This window comes from Stegodyphus dumicola, chromosome 5 (genome assembly GCF_044657685.1).
Source record: "Stegodyphus dumicola isolate Sdum_Otavi_A_Nest chromosome 5, ASM4465768v1".
Classification (NCBI taxonomy): domain Eukaryota; kingdom Metazoa; phylum Arthropoda; class Arachnida; order Araneae; family Eresidae; genus Stegodyphus; species Stegodyphus dumicola.
Genome location: NC_140772.1, coordinates 47,756,765 through 47,779,293, shown reverse-complemented (window position 1 = coordinate 47,779,293; position 22,529 = coordinate 47,756,765). Strand labels below are relative to the sequence as shown.

Genomic DNA, 22,529 nt, shown 5'->3' with positions numbered 1-22,529 from the left:
ATAATTTAATAGGCAAAACAAAGAAATACAAAAGAAGGCATATGTTGTCCACATCAGATATTTTCAGTTATAGTTTCTTATATTTCAGCATTTTCCCTTTTTATATTGAACTTATTGCATGCAAAATGTAAGTAGTTTGAAAAATACTACTGATCATTAAAAATATTAAATAATCTTTTGTATATATTCTCCTTACATTTATTTTATATGAATTTTAATTTACTATTTCTTTATTGATTATTTCTTCATATCAATAAACAATTAATTATCAATTTTATTAGTAATTCTTTTATAATAAATGGGTCATATGCCGATCAGCTGCCGATGCATATTAAGCTATCGACCCTCTTTGTTCATCATTTACACCCTTTAAAATTTCATCAATCTTCAGAACGTGAATTCGACTCCTTTGGGAGCTCTTGCGCTAAAAGGCACCTTGTGTGAACCTAAATAATGATTCCTCCAGATGACTATGAAAACAGCAGAAAGAGAGAGTACAGAGGGATGTGTTATGCATGAAAATATGTGTTTCAAGGAAAGGTACTGCGCAAGCATTGGAAATTCCCTCACACACTCGAAGTTCAACATTTCATGTATGTCAGGGCTGTTTAGGTTTTCAGGGGTTCATAATTCGATTCTAATGTCATACATAAGGTCGCACATTTGCTTGTAGAATTTTGTTGCTGCATCACAGTTTGCCGCTTCAGGGTAGCTTTTGATATTTACGAGACTTCAAAACTGGATTTTGAGGCCAAATTTATGTTTAGGAGTTGTTTTCTTTCATGGTACGACAGCCTATCTATCACTCGCAAAGTGTGATGAATCATTGATGAGCATTGTAACGAAGCGAAGCTCAATGAATGTAAAACTATATTATATAACTATGGAATAAAACAAAATGTTTGTAGAATTATTTATTTTATGTACCTGATGTCATAAACTATTAAATTTACTAGCAAAAAGTGATGAATTAATGATTAGTAGACTAGCTAACTGCAACTCAAGTGTTAGTAAGAATATTAATAAAAAGTATTTATAGGTTGCTTATTCCCCGTGCCTGTTATTCTGATTTAATTATATTCTATATCAGCATTTAATTTAATGGTTCCTTCAGCTGCATAAGAAGTACGATAGTAATTACCAATTGTTTATTGCTGTTTTTTAATTGTTGTTTAAAACTAATACATTATTAAAATTCAGTTCAAGGTCCATAGAATAAAATATCCTCAAAAATTAACCAAAGCACTGTATCATAATTTTTTACATTTTCCACTAAAAATCTGAAACACAAGCGCATCAATAATTTTTATTTTATTAAGTGCTACATTTTTATTTTCATCCTTTATTACCTTGTGTTATATTTTGATCAATCCTTAAGAATTACAATCGCTTGAGAAAAAAATTCTTGCGGATACTTTAAGCTTAATAAAAACTGAATAAATTACTTAATGTTTTTTTGCTGAATAGATTACTTAGCACTTTCAAAACTTAAAAACGGAAGTATTGATTGGATTATTTGCTGAGATTTTAATTTTACTGATGAATTCAATACATCCCTCTGAAAAGACAGCGGTGTATAGTGTTTCGGGGCATTCCTTTAAAATATACTAATACGCAAAACTGAGTAAAATTAAACATACAACCATGAAATTATTGAAAAGAGCATTTTGCCATCAACTCAATGAAAAGTCAACTCAGAAGAAAGGTGAGGTACATGCAGATATGAGCACCATGATGTTCAAGTGTACGTCAGGTCATGCAAAACGCGAGGAATCAACTTGCACTGTGCAAGACAAGTGAAAAAGAAGAGAAAGGAAGCCGCATTTCCAGGCATTCTTTCTGCAAGAAAACGTGAGATACGTGTAGTACGACTACAGGGAAAAATCAGAACACCTTTATACGTGGTAGAATGATTGGTAAACTTCCAGAGAAGCGTAGCTTGAGGTCTGTCACCCAAGATTTGGAATTTATAAAAGAGTTGTTTCAGGAGCTTGGAAAGCCTTCTAAACGACAAATACAGCTCTAGAAAGGCTGACGGCGGTCAGCCAAGAAAACAGTAGTGATTGATACCGATATATCGCTCTTCAGACGAAAAGACATCGAAACTGAACAGCGCGTAACATTGTTCAGCAGTTGTACTCGGCAATCGAACGACAGTTTCCCCATTTACTGTAGCCAGACGACTTCATAAAAGTGGGCTATTAGTGTACCGTCCTGAACGCTGCACACCATTTACGGCAGCTTATTAGTAGCACCGTTAGTGTGTTTTACAGAACACAAAGACTGCACACCTTATCAATGGAGTCAGGTTGACTTTACCGATGTGAGTCGCTTCAGTCTGAGAAATGATTCTTGACACCATTTGATATGGGATGAGGTAGAGACATGCTTTCATTCCACTTATACAACAGGGAAATTGGTGACCGTTGGTGTGTTCCAGACGTTTTTATATGAGGAGGTATTATGATGAACGGGCGGACGGAGCTCCACATTTTCCAGAGAAATTCACTTACAGGAGGAGGTTAGTGTGATTAAGTTATCCTCCCCCATGCGCGTCTTTTCCGTTGATTCATTGGTCCCGCCTCTTTTTGGTGGATGGCTGTACAGCACTCATACTGTTTAGGAGTTCCTGGAAAGGGAAGATATCAACAGAATGGATTGGTCAACGTGTACCTCGGACTTAAATCGCATTTAACATTGTGGGAAACTTTAGGGAAACGCCTGGAGGCATGATCTTACTCTCTGGAGAACATCAGACAATTGAAACAGATTTTGCTTGAATGATAAAAACGCTTATTCTAAGAACTGTTAGATAATTAGGTGTAGACTTCCGAAAGACGGTGCAACGAAACCATTGGAGTTAGGAGAGATCATATCTCTAAGACTTACTAGGCAGTTTCTTGTACCAACCCCATTCTGTCAATAAAGCCTTTTTCTGTTCGTTCCGCACTGCATGCAGCATGCGTTCTGTTCATTTTTTGCTATTATACATTCTTCATCCTTTAAATACTACACTTTGCTACTTTAGTCTGAATTTCATGTCTCCCAATTAATGTTTTTGAGAATTATGACCAAAATCAGGAAAGTTGCTTAAGTTTTGTACCACTAATGTATACGCTATTCGTTATCGTAGTTTAATGACTTTTCTTACTACTTTGATATTAACTCTTAAGCACTTTTTAAAAATTTATTTAACTTGAGTTTCCTTTTTCCGACTATAGATTTTAAATTCTGGAATTATGCTTAAAAAAAAAAACTCCCTGTTTATGAGGTTTATGTTATATTTTTGTTCGTAATATTTAAAAATGTAGCATTTCGTAAACATGTTTTGTTGTTGATGTTGAAGTTTCCGTTTTTTAGAATTTGATAAATATGAAATACTAGTAAATAAACATTTAGTGAGTAATAATACAGTGACATAGTTGCCTTCAATAAGAGTTTGGTTTGCTTTAATTTTTTTAGAAATTTTAGAAGTTTTATTTTCATAGACAGACAGACAGGTCGAAAAACTTTTGTCATGTTCATTATGTTTATGTCAAGAATTGATAATTAAGACTTGGCAGTTACACATATTGCAATTTTGGAATGGTTTATTTTTTCCAAAATTAAATCAGAAGTTTATGAATATAAATTTATTCTTTTCCCTTTGAAAACTGAAATTATTTTTTTTTTTTTTTTTTTTTTTGGTTAGTAGTGTATATTTTCACGACAACATAACTTCGACATGTTATTACTTGTTGTTGCCAGGAGAAATGCTTTCAAGATAAAATCACATATAGTTTGTTCATTTTAAAACAGAAAGGAAACAAAATCATTACTTGAGTGTTGACGCCATTGTCTAGTTTTGTCCATTGTTACCGTTCTTAGAGGGGAACAGTACAAAGTAGAGAACAGAGGAGGGTAAAAAGTATCTAAAACAACTGTAACAATGCACAAAACTGAACGATTAAATCAAATAATAGAATTATAAGACTCAAATAAAAATTTTGTTCCATACATGTTTTAGAATGAATGCAATGTATAATTCCAGACCTAAGAGTTCATTGATTGTTGAGGATTACTATAGTTCTGAATCAGCTAGGTGCTTGCTTATTTCACGTAAATCTGATGTTTAGTTCTTTTATGCGGTGTAAAAAGGTCCGTTTTTCCAAGAAACTTCTCTAACAAAATCCCATTTATAAAGAGATAGCCCTAATATGTTTTACAGTAATTAAATTTACAGCAGTTCAGTATAAATAGGTAGTCATTCGTGTATAAATAGGTAGTCATTTGTGTATAAATAGGTAGTCATTTGTGTATAAATAGGTAGTCGTGGAAACACAATGACTATTGGAAAAAAAGAATAAAACTAAAATAAACAAATAACATAGATTACATTTCTTATGTAAATTTATTTCGAAAAGCAACCCAACAACAAAGATGTCCAAGTACTGTCTTAAAATATGTCCAAGTACCGACTATTGCATCTCCACGTCTATCAAGTGTAGAGTTAATTCTGAAATTCCTGCAGAATGAGGTTCGTTCCCCGATTATCAAATTGCAATAATATGTATTACAGTAAAAAAAAATGCAGTATACAGTATATCGTTGAATAACAAAAAATAAGTATTTTAATAAGGAAATATTGCATACACTTTTATAGACTGAAAATTTCGAACTTAGTGATTATAATAAAAAATAAAACAAACCAGATTCCGTAGATATTATTTACTGATTGTTCAAAAATATAATCATAATCAGAATGAATTACATCGCTCGTCTGTCGTATATATATATATATTTATAATAATAAAATTCCATAGTCAAGAATACACTTAAATTTCTAACTGTATGTTCTTTTCATTTTAATGGCGAGGTTCTCTTATTTGAAAGTACGTGGAATTAAATCCACAGCCCCGTAGTCAAGTTGTTTTTCCCGCCTTTTCTACACGTACAGTTATAGAATGTTCTGGAGATATTTAAAGTGAACTGGATTGGTTGACGAGGCTGACGTTATTTATTAGAAGCTCCGCCTTTCCAGAGGCTATAAAAGGACTCGCAAATGGAATATCGGGAGCTTTTTCTTAAATGTCACGATGCAGTAAACTTCATACAAAAAGTTATTAGTAATTCTTTTGATTTTGTAACTGCTATCTCTCCTGAATAATAATAAATGGATCCTTTTTTTAAAAAACTTATCGTCTGATAATTTAAGTTAAGCTGGTACATCACATATATACATAGATAAGCTTAGATTCTCGCTCGTCATTTAAATCATTTCAACTTATTTAATTTGTCTTTCGTGGAGTTGACAGGGAAACGTGAAAGTACGCGAACGATTTAGCATAAGAATATATGTAAAGTAAAATTTACATTCGTCATATTAGGAATTAGAACATTTTAATGAAAATATTTTAGAATGTATTCTGTTATAATACAATTATTTTCGAAACTATGAATAATCCAATATATTTATTACATTACGAAACTTTAACTATGATTAGCATATTACGTTAGAAATTATTTTCAATATTATAATGTAATTACATTCAAATATATTTAACTGCATTCAGTGTAGTTATTACATTACGAAACTTTAACTGCATTATTAGCATATCACGTTAGAAACTAATTTCAATATTATAATGTAATAACTACTATATTCAAATACATTTAATTGTATTATACTAACTATATTACAATTACATTATATTGGAATTGAAGCAGAATATAGCTAATTGGTTTATAATAAAAGTGATTTTTATAAAGACACATTTTTATTCTTTGTCAAATATACATATCTTATTTTAATAACACAAGCTTCTCCGTGTGTCCGAAACTAGTAAACTACTGGAATAAGCAAAGGGGTTTGAAACATCACTACATTATTCTTGGTATTAAATCGAGTGGTCTGGGGCATAAAGATAACAAAGTAAATATTGATCTCTCCGGTGTTCTGGTCCCGAAATAAGTGCTCCAAGACGCTTATGTGATATGGGGAATCATGACAGTCATGCGCAAACGCGAGGAGATTACTAGGCAAATATTTAACTTGGCCAGAGGAAACAGAACTCCGCATCTAAGTGCTTATGCTACATACAAAGCTGGAAAAGATCAATGAATATATAGAGAAGGAAAATGTGGACGGGATGAAAAAAATACCGGAAATCTGGAAGACATCATTATTACCTAATGATAGTCCTGGGGCAGAATGTTTCACATTTTGACTATTTCGAGATTTCGTGCAGTTTTGTTAATTCCTTCAAAGATTTTGTATATAAACAGATGAAAAGGATGTACGGTATGTAAACAGATGAAGTAGATGAAAATTTTTATACAAACGTAAGGAATTAACACATTTCCTTTGCAAGCTCTAGTGATGCAAGTCCAGTTAGCAAATGGTACAAATCCTGTTAAGGGAACAATTAATTATTAATATTTTCTGGTCCAAAATCTCTAATGATCTCTACAAGCCCCCTTCAAATTAAAATTCGGTGGACGATAATTCATCAACATCAGGATTTGGCTGCTGTTTGCCATGTCTTTTCCTAGTTGCGCTTTAAATGGGTGATAATGTGAAAAAACAATTATACTAATGCGTGCGTACTTGCGAAAATTCTTGCTTAGATTACAATCAATTTTTCACGGTTGCCGGTGGTTCCGGCTCTTCAAAGTCTAAATGGCTCTGCAGATTTGAACATGATATCTCCTTCCCCCCCAAAAAAAACTCAGGTTATAAAGAAACGCAAATATATTTCATCAATGAACTTGATTTTCTTAGACATTAATAATTAAAACAGAAAAAGAAATTTTTAACCCAAACGGGCAATAGCTCAGAAGGGATATCAGTGTCGAAACGATATTTTGCGTCGAATCACTTTTCAGCTTGTTGCCATCGAATATTATCGCCGTACGTTATATTTAAAGAATCCACATGAATATATGTATGTTTCTCGCACTGTGAAAAACAAACGGTTGCTATAATCATCAAATTCTGAACAACATGGTCTTCCACCCGAACATGGACAGCTGAAAGTCTGAATTTGGAATTTGCTTTATTGTCTATTTCATATTTTGTAAAACTTTAAAGAATGTTCGGTTAGGAAACTCAACGATTTCAAAGCGAGCAGTGCAACACTAAAGAATAAAACATTTTTATCCCCTGTACGCCAGACTGTCTGTCGGAATTTCTAAAGATATGCTGTTTTTAAATATCTTTAGAAAAATATGGCGTTAGTCCAAATGCTCTTGAAACGTGCATGTGTCTGTAAACGGAAACATCACTCGTTTGGGCGTAATATAAAATATGAAAGCTTTCAGATTATTATTATTATTATTTTTTTTTGTGTGTGTGTGTGTGTGCGCGCTGCTTAAAATGTGATTATTCACTCATTGTTGCTCTACGTGTGGTAAGTCAGTTGATGCTTTGTTTAAGAAAGAGTGGCAACGCTTCAGTTTATTGCGAGACTATGATTAGAACAGTAGTTTAAAGATTTAAAAAAGAATATATATGAGTTTGTAATGAAGCAGTTTGTTGCAAATTTATTAGCGGATGATTAGCGGCTAAAAATCCGACATTCATTTTAGCCGCTAATCATCCCAGGGAAGCTAAGCTAAAATGCAAAAATATTGATTGCAAGGCGACTCGTCTAACTGGAGATTAACAATTGATTATAGAACAAAAAGAAATAACTACGTGTATTTTCCTGAATTGGTTTGGTTTGCTTTATTTAATTAATTACGGCAAAGCACACTAGGGCTATCTGCCTAAGGGAAGGGATGCCTTCGTGGAGGACTTTCTAAGGGAAACTGACTCGTATACACGTTACACATGGGGAAAACCGCGAAAACGCCCATGCAGCCAGCCCGTTCGCGGGATTCGAACTTCGAACCGAACTACCAGTGTTCAGGGACTTTACCGCTCGGCCGATACGATACGCCATCCTGTACAAAGAAATGCAATGTTTGTGTGAACTGAAAATTTACTAAAATGTTTAAAACTGATGTTTTTAAAAAGAAAACTATTCATCACTGATTTTCCTAGCGAAATATATATTTATATAGATCAATGGTCTTCAAACTGTGTTCCGAGATATTCTGAGATTCCAATGTCTCTAAGCATTATAGTTTTATGCGTTTCCTGAGACAACAAAGTAACATTATGGATTCCAAGAGAACAAACATTAACAAAGTTTGGAAATTACTGACGCAGATAGTTCTAACACGAATAAAAAGTATTGCCAATTTTTTTTCCATTCCTTCAATAAATTGCCTTTGTTGATTTAACCCTACGAGTTCGAATTAAACACCGTATTTTGTTCAGTTTTAGTATATGCGCTTAAATCCCCAATGGTCATTAAAATAATGTGAATATTTGACGAACTAATTGATTCGTTTAGTTTTTAAAAGTTCTGTTACTTTATTTAATGAATATCTATATTTAACTAATTTATATTATTATTATTATTATTTATTTATTTTTTTTTTTTTGAGTATTAATGTTAAATGAAACTGTTGTTCTTTCGTATTGGCTCATCTACAACTTATCACTTTACCACATCGAATAAACTAAGCAACGCCACTAAAATGCAAAATAGTAATAAAAATAACAAAATGAAAACGTAAAATAGTTTTAAAAAATCTAGTTCTAATTTAATTTTTACAAATTTTCGCACGAAAAGTTTCCTGCGGATGAGGATTGTTGTATTAATGGATAGAAAATCCAGAGAAAGTTTAAATGCGAATTTTCAACTTAATAATTAACAAAAAGAGTGCTAAATGGTGCATTAAAAGATTTTACTAAATGGTGCACCTTTAAGTAGACTGCACGTTAAGGATTCTAAAATAAGTAAAAAAAATAACATGGGAAGGGAAAATGAAATGAAATATATTAAGGAAACGTTAATGGCGTAATAAAAGAAGTAAGCGGCTGGACCTAGTCTTGTAAGTCAAATAATAAGACTACTTCATGCTGGTAAAAGAATTTAGGAACAAAACGACAAAGTAAAGAAACTAAACAAAAAGAAGTTTCTAGAATTTACTAACACAATCGCAGTCCGTAATGGCAAGAAAATAAGTAATTAAAACGAGCTTTTGCCTTAAAAAATTAAAACGAGAAAACTTATGGTAATAGAAAGTGAAATCAATCATTCGTCTTTTATTGGCATACGTTATTACGGCAAAGCATTGAGAGCTATCTGCCGAAGGGGAGGGATGCCTTCACGGAAGACTTTCTAAGGGTAACTGGCTCGAATACACGTTACACATGGGAAAAAACGCGAAAATGCCCATACAGCCCAGCCGGTGCGCGGGATTCAATCCTCAGACCGAACTACCAGTATTCAGCGACTTTACCGCGCGGCACTGGTGAGTTGCCTTTTAGTTGTCTGCTCCACTTGCGTAAAGGCACTGCAGGCCAAAGTTTTAATCATTTACATACTTATAACAGAATTGTTAAGCACAATCATAAATATAGAAATATAAATACAACAGAGCTTCATATCATAAATATATAAGAAGGGGTTAGATACAATATATAAAAGATACAATACACATAATACAATATAATTACGTGACGAAAAGGAAAGTAAATACGTATATTAAGCATAGAAAAATAAGACAACAGTTATTTTATATTTGCCTATAATATATCACATTAGTTCTCTGTTGTTGGAGAGTTGGAAAAATCATATTAAAATCTATATTTGTCAATGGTAAATAAAAGAACATTCTTCACTTTTTCCCGAAAAGATGGTTATAAATGTAACGGAGGACATTCGCTTCGAACGAAGCTTTCAACTGAAAAATGTCAATGTAATCCACTTTAAAATAAAAATCTCATTGGATAATTTAGGAAAACGAAAATTCAAAATTATGTTTAATAATTTAACAATGATAAGCAATGGATTGCTTTTGAGGTTTACTCTCAAAATATGAATTTTATGTTCTTTATAGCAAAATGTTTGAGCTCATCTAGACTGAGAAATGCATAATAAAACAAAAACTAGCTAGGGATACCGTAAATTCCCTTTTAATTCTATGAGTAATAAAAACTTAAAGCATCGCATGTGTATATAATCAATAGGTTAAAAAATCTGACGAATAACAAATCGTGAAAACATCATGTGAATCAAATGGAAAAAAACTGCAATTTTATAGCGCACAGAAGAAAAGAAAGGGACAGAAAAAACTAATTGTTATTATCTTTAAGTTATTATCGTTCCGAATGGAAGAATATCGTATCTTATTGCTAGTGAAAAATTTGGTGATACGAGGCGAGAAGCCGATATCAAAAGAAACCTCTTTTAAATACCTAGACAAAGGGAAGACCTGATGTAGTAGCTATACATAGAAAGCACGGAAAACAAAAGGTAACATGATACCATCTTTTGTTTTAGTGGAATGGCAAGATACGACATGGAGGGCGAAGTGAGAGAGGCTATTAGATACACTGTGCCACCGAAACCGGATGCTCTGAACGTGAGAGTTCAAAAATGAATTGATGGGCAGAATCGATTGCATTCATTTTATAAGTGAGCATTAGTTAAATCGGTACTTTTCCGTTTCGCCGGCGCAAATCTCGCCAAGCAGATTTTATTGGCGACAACATACAGTATACACATAAAAAATGTTAGTTCTAAGAATTTTTTATTTTGAAGGCATATTTAATATCCTTTAAAATTTGGTAAAAAGCCAATAAATAAGAACAGTAAATTTGTAAAATAACATCATTTTAAGAATTTACTATGCTTTCATGGTTCAAATCCTGATTCGTCGGTTCGTATCACGTGACCCCAAGTAATCTCAACTTACATAAACTACGCTACAAAAATATAATTCTTTCAGTAATTGTCTACATTAATTTCAAGTTAAATCTTAATTTGGAATACAAGTTTAAATGCAAGAATTATTTCAATTCGTATGAATAGCTTACTTCGAAATTATGTAAAACCGCAGTGCATCGCTAATGCATTCTCATTAGAATTGATGAATTTAACCCTTGATTTTTCCTTTCTGATATTTTTTCTATATTTTCGCCTTCGATTACATCGTAATTGACTTAATTACGGCGAATGGCCTCAGGGCATAAAATTGAACTTTCTGGTAAAAATTCTATGTAATTATATGCCAGTATTGAAAGAACAATCAATCTGATAAGAAAAAGCTGCGACTTGTTTTGAAAATGAGGCGTAAAAGGTTAGCAGCGTGGATATTTCGTTTGGGATCCAGTTGTACCATTATTGGAGACTTTATCGCCTGCGCCGGCAAAACGGAAAAGTACCGTTAAATCTTTAAGTATTAATAGCAAAAGAAACAAATGCGCTATCAAAGCAAGCAGCGCTGGTAATAAAATAAAATAACTTTAGGAGTTACATAAAGTAAATGATTGGTTTTAAGTTATTTAGATAAAAATGATTCTTATCAGTGAGTATGGGATTGAAAGGATTCACTGCGGCAAATTCGGATATTTAACAATAATAACTATTTTGAAAAATCACTACGTCTCAACTAAATGCGCGTAATTAGTAAAAATGATTAATTCCTCAATTTCAAAGAATTCAAAATATTCGTGCTTTGCAAATTTGTATTGCAACTATTTTAGTGCACCAATCACACAAGCATTTGTGACTGTGAAAGTTCGTGAGCAAGAATTTGTTATTATATTTTTAAGTTAATGGCAAAATGAAGAGGATTTTTGAATTCTAATTTGTTTTCTAATGTTTCAACAGAGTCTCTTTTTAAATTTAAATTTTTGTAAATATTCAAAGAAGGAAAATTCTGCGCACATCCTCATATTATTTAATTAGCAATTTATTTTTAATGATACTTTTCTTCTTTTCACGAATTGAGAAAACGTACATTTAAATCTCAAAGTAGTTAGATATTTACGTTCTGTTGGTTGGAGTCACGAGGGCTAGAATTAGGTATACAGAAAATGAGATAAAATTTGAAAGTCATAGAAAAGATTCAAGAGATCTCGGGGCAACTAGTACAAACGTAGTACGTCCAGACAGCAAGTGGAACATATGTGCTTTGGACAACAGGAAGCAGAGTTGATTTTTACTGTTTGCTGGTCTGAACTGTCTAATGAACTGTACACTTAAAGCATTTATAAAATTTATCCAGTCAACCCTTAAGAAACTGCTTTGTGATAATGGCAATGATTTCTAATACAACACATTTTACTTTCTTAACTATATTATGCTACTTGAAAGGGAAGTTTATTTAAAACTTTTAATTTGGCTTTTATGAGCTGATATTTGCTGCTATAAAGATGGAACAACCCAAAACAGCAGTTTTCTTACCCATTGCATTTGAACCTTTTTTTGCAAAACCAGTGTGCCTGTATTCTTAATCCTCCAATTTATTCGCCAGCATTAGCACCAGCCAAAGGTTGCTTCTTAACGCAGTACCATATTAAATGGCATTATTTTGACAGAATTATGAAACTTCAGATAAACGAAATAGAATTTAAAGAATATTTCAAGAACTGATTTCTTCAAAAGCAGTCAGAAACTTTATGACCGTTTATGAAGCGATGCACGATATTAACAGAGATATTGTCTTTAAGAAAACATTTCTGCTGATGATACTTTAATCAAATTCTGCAGCGTTTTTTTTTTTTTTTTGTTTGGTTAGAAATTCAGCTTTATTTGTTTAATTCCCACAAGATATCCGAGATAAAGTTAGTTATAGGCTTTATTATTGTAAGTGTACAAAGTATCTTCTTCCTCCTTCTAAAATGCCTTCGCGGTGTAATGGTAGCACACTCGGTGTGTATCCGAGAGGTCCAGCTTCTAGTCCCCGTGAGAGCATTGCTCACTCTTCCTATTTCCTGCTTCAAAAATTCTAATGACTCTACAGTGGCGACCGAACTGAAAAATGGTGGTCAATAATTCGTTACCACCAGGATTTGGCGATTGTATCCCTTAATCCCCAGTCTCCCTTTAAAAGTGGGAAACATATAACGTTCGATGGCAGATTTACTGATTGCCGCATGAAGCGGTCAACGCACAACAGCAGGATTACATAAGATATTTTCTCCCTATGCCTTCGTGGTGTAACGGTAGCACACTCGGCGCGTATTCGAGAGGTCCAGGTTCGAGTTTCGGTCAAGACATTGCTCATCTTTATGTCTCACACAATCAAAAACAAGGTCTCTACAAGTGGCCTTCGTGGTGTAACGGTAGCACACTCGGCGCGTATTCGAGAGGTCCAGGTTCGAGTTTCGGTCAGGACATTGTTCATCTTTATGTCTCACACAATCAAAAACAAGGTCTCTACAAGTGGCCTTCGTGGTGTAACGGTAGCACACTCGGCGCGTATTCGAGAGGTCCAGGTTCGAGTTTCGGTCAGGACATTGCTCATCTTTATGTTTCACACAATCAAAAACAAGGTCTCTACAAGTGGCCTTCGTGGTGTAACGGTAGCACACTCGGCGCGTATTCGAGAGGTCCAGGTTCGAGTTTCGGTCAGGGCATTGCTCATCTTTATGTCTCACTCAATCAAAAACAAGGTCTCTACAAGTGTTAAGTTAAAATCCTGCTCATGCATGTAAAATTTGCTTAGATATTCGAAAACAAGTGTGCGAATAATATTTTACGAATGATTTAGTACTTTTCTGTACTAAGTTTCGGCATAATTCTGAGATAATTAAGCAATGAATTTGAGAATAAACTTAAAGAGTATTGTGAAACGAAAATTGCTTTTTTAGATAATTATTATTTCTGTCTTAGGCAAAGTGCATTCACCATTAAATCTGTAGCAGGTTTCTTGAAAGTATTTATTTAGTACAGCTTCGCAAATTTGTGCGTAAATATACTCAACTTTATTTTTAATAGAAAAGCATAAATAACATTTTATTAAATACAGTTCTGTAGAGAACATATATAAAGTTATATTTCATCTACAAAAGCTATGTCTTCAGGTTTGAAATTTTTCTTATAAAATTCTCGAGGTTATTTTAAAAATTTGGTTAGTGGATGCACATGTCTAGACTCATATATAACCCTACAGTTAACCTTTTCAAGCACCTTCTTTACATATATTTAGCACATGTATCAAAGAAAAAAAGTGTCTAGTCTATTTTTTGAAAATTCATGTTTCAAATTTCCTTAATACTACAACATTTTATTTGTCTTTGCGTCAAGAGGGATTACATTTGAACTTCTAACAAAGCAAAGAATAGCTATAGAACATTTATCAAAATCCTCTTAATTTAAATTACAAAGTCTTATCTAAAATAAGAGGCATACCACACATAAAAGTATTTTTTAAAAATAATCTTTTATTTTCAATTTCAATAATTTTAAGATAAATGGAAATTTTTTATTAATTTTAATAAGGTATTTAAAAATATAATTAAAGGGAATTAAGATTCGAATATTGATTAAATGATTTTTCTACTCTTTAGTTGGAGAATGAGAAGAATGAATAAATGCTTTCAGATATTTAAAACCTATACTGTTATACTTTATCAGAACCGCACAAAGAATATTTTTTCCGGTGTTTTTACAGTCAACCATCTGTTTTATTGCCTTTTTTCAGTGCTTACTTTCATTAAGGTCTTTAAATAATTTGATATTTAAGATATTCATATATCAAAATTTTAATTTATTTCATAATAACATGAAGGAAAAGAAATAATTAAAAAATGTCTGCATTTTTAGAGAAAACAATTTACTGTTCAGAGTTCCACCCATGAAAAACTACATGAATGAAAAATAAAATTTCAGCACCAAGAGGGATTTGTGCATAAGTAAACGAAATTCGAGAGGCACGTTTGCACATCTGAAAGATGACGTCTGTTCAAATTTCGTGATAGACAAAAATGTGTGGTTCTAGTAGCGCCATTATGCTTATGAAAATCACGTTTGCTTTAAATATGTGATATAAACTTCATGTGCTTTATTTATCTTTCGGAATGAGAAATATAAACGAGATCTGAATCTACTAGAATGCCTTGAAGGAGACGAAAAAGACAATATCAGCAGCACGTTGAGCTTCAACGAGGCAACGCAATAGAAAGACTAATGACTGTAATGAAAGACTTGGCAGGGATGTATTCACTGTGCGTGTTGGCAGGCTTGGTCACGGAAAAGTACAGTCTCAAGAAAGCCGGAGTCCGTCTGCACACGTGCTACCTTTCACAGGAAAGACCGCCGTATTCGCGGCATGTCTGTAGCTCATCACACTGCACCTGCGTCAGACATTTGAGCTTTTGTTGGCAACAGAATAATACAGCAAATTTTAACAAATCGATTACTTGAGATACAACCCCGCAACCAATTCCAAATCACCGTCATCTGCGGCTTCGGTGATGTCGAACTAAAGCTCATGAGGATGGAGTGGAGACGTGTTGTGATCTCAGATGAGAGTCGTTTCTGTTTTGGTGTCAGTGATGGTCTTATGTTCTACAGAAGTAGGCCAGGTGAGTGCTTGGGACCGAGCTGTTTGCGGACCTACACCAGAACTTATAGTTTGAGGAGCAATTTCCTATGAAAGCATTAACACTTTCGTCATTATCCCACACACCCTAACAGCGAATTTGTACGTCAGACTGGTGATGGCACCAGTTGTGCTGCCATTTTTTAGCAATATTCCAGGGTGCATTTCAAAATAACGCTCATACACATACCTCTGATATAGCCCAGGGTGCTCTACAGTGTCGACATGATGCATTGGCCTACGAGATCATCCTGATCTTTTTCTTCATTGGGCACGTATCGGACATTTGGACGACAAATCCAGCGTCATTCACAGCCAGCACGAATAGTTGTTGATTTGACTGGACAGGTTCAACAAGCTTGGAACTCCATCCCACATGCGGCACCTGTGCAACACAACGCATGTGCTTTTGCATGCTTGCATTCAATATCGTGGCGACTATAGTGGTTATTAATGTAGCATCATTTCACATTTGAAATGGCTCTTCTCGAGCGTGTGACCTTGAAGCATTTATGAAATAAATATGTTACCTAGACAAACTCTTAGTCTACATTTCATTCCTCTAAAGTGATTTCTTCTTCGAACTGTAATTTCATTTCCCATTCTCTTCAGCATTTGAAAATAAAATAAAAGTTAATGTGAAATTCCCTTTCAAGACATTTTAATGAAATTACGCTAACAGTTTATTACAATGAATTCCTTTTATAATAATAATTCATAAGGAATTATTTCATTCCTTTACCATCTGCTTTTATAATGCATTTTATTATCATTTCCAGCTAGCAGTGAAAGTTCTGTGGTTCGAATCCTGCGAGGACATAGGCAGTTTTCGAAATTTCCTCCTTTACTAAACCTGATATTATCAACAATGTCCACAGTTACTGAATTAAAATGTTGTGAAGGATATTTCGTCACCACCTGGACTAGATTTCCTTCTGTCCTCAGTCACCTTTTAAGAAGGACAGAATAAAAGGAATTATTGCATTATGCATATTGTTGTCTGCTAATGATTTATAAAATTCTCCTGAATAAACAAGCCAGACCGAGTAGAAAACTTTGCAGCTTCAAGCGACAGAAATTTGAAAATGAAGAGAAACATCTAAAAATGGCTCAAGTACAACATAAAGATTAGGCTAATTTTCTTTAACCTAGGAACGAATATTTCTGACTTTGTTCGAAAACTGCAAGGTAACTAATGATGCTCTCAAATTTGGAACTCATAATACTCAACAGAACTACAGAATCGCTTATGGAGCGGATGCTAAATTTAATGAGCACTCAGAAGAACTTCATTTTATATACTCGAGTTCTGTTAAATATTGACTTTAAACTAATTTTTAATTTTCACTGTGATTATTATTATATTTTCACGAAAGAGATTTAAGTACGTAACTTTGCTTTACAAATTTATGATCAAGAGTTGGCAGACTTTAATAGTCATATCATGAACTGTACTTGAATCACTTACACGGTACTGAAATAAATTTCATGGATTTATCAATATTGCAAGCCGACTTGATCTGAATGATTGTTAGCAGTGTCGGCTGGAATAGTATTATTGTACCCGGATTCGAATCCCTAATAAGACATGAAAACTTTAAAATGTAAAATGTATTTTTATCCTGGGGCCACTTAAATTGACATCGAGCCGAAAGTAATCTTGATATATTGCTGAGAGTGAAAAATACCTTGCCCCAAGATGTTTTATATTAAAGGGCATGGAGCTGGCGAAGTCTTAATCTCTGTTAAGTTGTCATCTATAAAATGCATTTGACAACGAAAGGCGCTACTTCTCTCCTTCTTGATCACAGTAAAAAATTTCGTGGATCAAGATCAGGAAGATTAAAAACAACACAAATACTGCAAAAAAATTCAAGAATTCCCTAATATTATAATTAAATTATAAAAATATTTAATATATAAATATTAAATATTTAATATATAAATATTAAATATATAATATTATAAAAATTATAAAATATTATAAAATATTTAATATATAAATATTAAATATATAATATTATAAAATATTATAATAATACCTAATATTATAAAAATACACAAACAAATAGCACAGAAAATGATACAAAGACAATACCAAAACTACAAGACAAATATAAAATAATGAATACAGATTATTTATATAATGTTTTACTATGATAGAAATTCTTTATACTCACAAAATGAAGCTACGTTTGTATAAATAAACGCAACAGAGCTTTTGAATTGACGGTGAAAACTTTCTCAAATCAAGATCCTTTGTGATAACACTAGTTAACAGCAAAAATGTATAGAGTAAAAAACAACTAACACCAAATAATTTTGTTAGTAATTGTTAAAACAGTTTATTAGTTCACGTTTCGAAGATCTATGGACTAGCACTTATCCGCACACAAATGAAATATCCCCGATTATGAAGGCATCCTCCCGATGTTTAACCTCGAAGGATGAAGCAATTAGTACAAAGAGTTGAATAATACTTTAGTCAATTGTAACACAGCGTTCAAGCAAGATGCCTCGCAAATGTGTTAATGACACGGACAATTTTTGTTATATCTGTGTTGAGATGACTTATGTGTCGGAAAGACGAAACCTGACTCCCATGGATAAAACAGCTTACAATCAAGACAAGTCCTGGGCCCTACACATTTGCTGTAATTTGTGCGCTTCTGGTCTGCGAACCTGGTTAAATCAAAAAGAAATATTGATGTCCTTTGCGGTCCCAGTGGTTCAATTCTGATCATGTAAGTGATTGCTATTCTGCATGGTGCCTCCTGTAGGACAAACTGGTTTATAGAAGAAAAAGAAGTCCGTTATAATGTATCCAAATATACCATCCGATGTATGACCAATTACCCTTAAACCTCAGGAAACCTATATCTGGAACCTATATCATGGAATCGGAAAAAGTTCTGAAGTTTGTCATGTTATAAACATGCCTTCAGCATCTTTGGATTCTGATTATGCAGTCAGTGTTTTACCTTGAAAGACTCACATGAAAAGTCAAGCCGAATTAAACGATCTGGTGAAAGACCTAGATTTGTCAAAAATAAAGCGGTACTATTAGGATCAAGATAAAGCTGTGGGATCCTTTGGAAAACGACGTGGGGATAACTCATTTCCGTACAGATCAAAAATATTTGGTGTCTTTCTTTGACTCTGATGGAGACGTAAATTTCTGCAAGGAGGTAAATAGTTTATTCAGAGCTCTCGACATGAATCACAAACCAGAATAATGAAGACTGTTCATAGATGGTTCAACATTAAGCTTAAAAGCTGTTTTGCTACATATCGGAAAAATTTACCGTCAGTTTCTCTTGGCCTCGCTGTTCATATGAAAGAATCGTATTAAACTTAAAAATTAAAAAGAATCTCCTTAAGTGCATCAAATACGAGCACTATAAATGGTAGGCATGTGCATATTTAAAAATAGTTGCTCTTACTAGGCCGGAGCAAGCACTCACGAAATTCTGATGTTTTTTATATGAATGGGATAACCGAGAGTGGGCAGATCATTTTAGAAAGAAAGAATGGACTACTAGACAGTTCTAGGAACCTGAAAAAAAGAACGTGCAGCATGTGCCATTGATTGACCCAATCAAGATATTACTACCGCAACTCATGCCTTAAAGCTCACTCTTATATATGTCACTATTTCGTAATATTCTAAACTAACACCAAAATAGTTCACAGAATACAAATCATTAAAAAAAAGTATCTGAAGTTTCAGATTTTAGATTACGTCCAAAGGGGCATTTTTTTAATGTTTTGTATGTTATCTTTATTTATTAAATATCATGTTCTTTGTACTTAAACCATAAAATTCAGTTGAATAGCAATGTCGCAAAATAATTTTAAATTGAGCATATCTTTAGAATTTCCGGATACACAGTTCCGCGCGCTGAAGATAAAAAGGTTTTCTTAACCCCCGTAGAGTGTCGCCATTGCTCACTTTTAAATCGTTAAGTTTGTTAATCAAAAATTCGTTAAACGTTTTACAAAATATAAAATTGATAGTAAAACAAATTTCAAATTTGGGCTTTCAGATGCCTATATTCGCAGTAGGATTATGTCATTCAAAATTGGATGGCTCTAGGTACCGTTGTTTTATCACTATGCGAGAAACATACATACATTTTTGCAGCTTCTTCATTATTTAATTTCTTTAAACATCATACAGGGCGACAGTATGTGGTGGCAACGATTTGAAAAGTGATACAGCCTTTTAAAGTTTTCAACGCAAAATCGCAAAATGAAAGCAATAGTTCTTCACGGACAAAGCTTCTTTGGACTAATAATAAGGCTTATCCATGGATTCTATAATTGGGTCCTTAAAATTCTTAATTTGAAATGTATAAAAATAACGCCTTACCTGTTTTATAAAATAAAATTTTTAAAACTTAGGATTCCATTTTAAATTGCTTTACAAATCGTTGCCATCTACAGCTTCAAAACAAAGAACAAGTAATTAACTTAAACATTTTGATACTTTCCGTTGTTTTCAAACATTGAGTTGATATTTTTGCGTGTTAAACGTTTATCAAAAGTTAGTGAATAAACATGTCAGAAGAAAAAAAAAATTGTGTAGCTTTTAAACAACTTCAAGCAGCAACAGGCTTTACAGGAGAAAGATTCCGAAGAAAATGCAGTTATCTTCATCAATGTCGTCACAAATGTAAGTAGTACAGCAGATATAACAAAATACGGCAACACTATGTAAATGTAACTACGTATGGAAACAAAGTATGGAACACCGCGTAAACATAAACATTGAACAGCTGAATGCGTCCCTGTCATATACATTTTTTTTTCTCTTCGCCTTTTCTAATATAAGACTCGCATTCAGAATGCCAACTGTTTCAAATACTGCATGGTATTAGTTTTTCTGATGTTACATAAAGTCTGCCTCGAACGTTTTTTGATGAAAGGTAAATTCAAAGTTCTAAAAAGACCTAAATAAAGAATGTTTCTAAAAAAAACCACTAGAAGTTTTTAAAGATTCAGTAGTCCTTGAATAAAATATCGCAAAAAGAGAAATTTCTCCTATTTTTCGGAAAATACACAGTTCTAACTTATTCAGCAGCAAACTGTCAACATGTACGCACGGATTAACCTTAAATAAATTATTTTGAAGCAAAAACATTGCAGAATCTTTACGTAAGCTCTAACGTTAGTGGTATGATTTATATAAAGTTTACTGAATATATAAGCATTAAATCTAAAATGCCCAAGTTATTTTTGTATAAATCAATAGGAGATTCAGGGCATTTCCTGAACATAGTTCAATTATTCTCTTTAAATTTTGCAACTATTTTGTGTAACTTCTTCTATAATTTGCAAACAATAAATAAATAAAGATTTGTCAAAGCTTTTTGTGCTCTCGCCGACCATCGTCACAAGTTATCGATCTGCTCATGGATCCACTCCTGCTTATACAATTTCTTGTTTTGTTTCTTTAGCTTTATAACTAACCATCGGTTTATTAGCATTTTCGCCAGAAAAATTTCAATAGAAAAGTCATAAAATGCTTTAAAAATATTTTTAGAATTTCCAATAGAATGATAGAGGCTACCATATATATATATATCTACATATAATAAAAGAAAGAATCTGTCTGTGTGTGTGTGTCTTTCGTTCGCGCTTGCGCGTAAGCTAATAGACCCACGGCTACGAAATTTGATACATAGGTGCATCTAGACAAGAGCCAGTGCACCTCGAAGCGATGTTTTCGAAATTAGAATTAGAATTTTTTTTATTTTATGTTTTGTGACGAAATGGCGTCATTTTGAGACATAATAGGCTAAAGGAAAGCAAAATTTTTCTCTACACACTCCATTTTCACATCGTCATGAAACGTAGGCACTTAAAATAAATTACGAACTTAAAATAAATTTTTGCGAACTTAAAATAAATTTCGTGTTTCAATAAATCGATTAAATATGAATTTATTTAACAAAGGGAGCTTAACACCTTTTCAACGGGATTTTTTTCTAAAAAAGTTTGTTTTTAAAAATGTACAGTTTATTTTTCTTTGATTTTTGGACACGTTAAACTTTCATCCTTGCGACTGCTTTTACAAAACGAATTTTGAAAAAATGATAATATTTTGTGTTTAAAAATTTTTTTTAAATGAAGCTTCCGAGTACACATCTCACATCTTTAAAAATGTGATTTCGGCAACAATTTTCCTGTCTTATCGTTGTTGATAAATTTTTGATGAAATCTCATCATTTTGAATAGTTTCATTCTTTTATAAATATAGGTTTGGCAAAAATTTTTTATCGTATTTCTTATGTCACTGTTTTTAAGAGATTGGCATATTTCATTGTCATTTATATATATATATAATACATTTTTATTGTTTTTTTTTTTTTTTTTTTTTTTTTTTTGATAAAGTCGTTTTGTAGAGTAAAATTCTGTGCGGAAATTTATGTTTTTTTTTTTTAGTTGCTTTCATGTAATTTTTGGCTTATTTCACTGTTTGTAAGATATTGAAAGGTTTTGCATGATTTTTTTTTCTTCAAAGTGAAGTTGGTTAATTTTTTTTATTAGGATAATTAATATTTGTATTAAGGGATATAGCTTATTTCATTGTAATTTTATTCTCTTGAAAATATAAGATAATATATCATTAATTATACTTTGCTTTTCAGAATTTTTTGTTTTTTGTATTCTTTTAATATTTATTGCTCATTTCACTGTTTTTGAGATATTGAAAAGTTTCGAGTGATTTTTTTTAGGAAGCAAAGTTCTTAACCTCCTTTATACCATTTGAGTTCTTAAGATTTTGCAAAGGGAAGTTGGTTAATTTATTTATATGGATAATTAATATTTGTATTAAGGGATATTTCTTATTTCATTGTAATTTTGTTATACGTAATAACTTTTTTTATGAAGTTGTCTTGCAGAGTAAAATTCTACGCAGTTTTAAAATTTAACGTTTGTGTTCCCTTCAGTCATTTTCCCGGTACATTTAAAAGCCAGACGAAGGCTGGCAGCGAAGATGCTAGTATATATATATATTGTATCCGCTGTATTATGTTTTGAAAACTAGCCGCTCGAACGGCCAGCCACCTAAATGAGTTACCATAAAAAAGAAAAAA

General features: G+C 32.6%; 1 protein-coding gene across 1 annotated transcript in view; it reads right to left on the bottom strand.

The window, feature by feature from the left end:
* The window catches only part of dysc (whirlin protein dyschronic), a 668,284-nt gene that overhangs the window by 128,915 nt on the left and 516,840 nt on the right, over window positions 1-22,529 (bottom strand). The gene's annotated exons all lie outside the window — the stretch shown is intronic.